Raw genomic sequence first — 879 nt, 5'->3', positions numbered from 1 at the left:
ATACAATTAATAGAATCGAATAAAGTATAATACAATTTCTATCACATCGATAAAATGCACCGCCCCATCCCCAGATAGACTGTGCTTTGGGTGGTGCCTGAAGAGCTGTGTCTGGGGATGGAGCTTGTCCGTTAAGTTGCAGCAAAGCAGTGAAGAGGTGCACACTCGCCGCCTCCTGTCTTCCCGAGGTCCCCGGAATGCCTTCTGCCAAAGTTTTGGCTGCCTCTGCAAAACTTGAGTGCTTGGCTGCCTTGGGGATGAGGGCTGGGTTTCATCTTTAGACGCCCTCCTTTGTGAAAGCTTTTCGTTAGGTTGTTTATGTGTGAGGTTTTGTGTTTTAATTTTTTCTTCTTCTTCCAGAGTTCTTTGGAAACTGGAAAAGGCTTTGTGAGTTCACTTGAGGTGAAAGCAGGATGGTGGTTTCTCATCTTCTAAGAAGACTGAGGGGGCCAGAGGCGAACCAGATGTGTCCATGGGGCAAGGAACACAATCATCTCCATGTTCCCTTTCATACATTAAGTTTAAACAGTTCTTATCACATGCAAAAGGCCCCATGATAGACTTTCAAACTCTCTGCATTCAACTCAAATTCTGACTCCCAGGGACCCTGCATGACACTTGAGACCCAATATGCACAACAAACCTTCTTCCAATCAACTCTGACTTAAAATGTACCTATGATTTAATCCTTAATCAGGGCTCCGTCATTTTCAGAAGTTGCTAGTTAACCAGAAGTGGATCATTTTCCCCGAAACACCTGTGAATGAACGTGAAATTCTGTGTTAACAGCCAGGCATGTTTCTTCAATATTTGCACCCCAGACATGCCCCTTTTCCCTGCTTGTTGGGAGCAAAGATTTTTATTTTTAAAGAAAAAAAA

Source organism: Elephantulus edwardii, unplaced genomic scaffold (genome assembly GCF_000299155.1).
Source record: "Elephantulus edwardii isolate Elephantulus edwardi_28Jun2011 unplaced genomic scaffold, EleEdw1.0 scaffold00529, whole genome shotgun sequence".
Classification (NCBI taxonomy): domain Eukaryota; kingdom Metazoa; phylum Chordata; class Mammalia; order Macroscelidea; family Macroscelididae; genus Elephantulus; species Elephantulus edwardii.
This window is presented reverse-complemented; position numbering follows the sequence as displayed.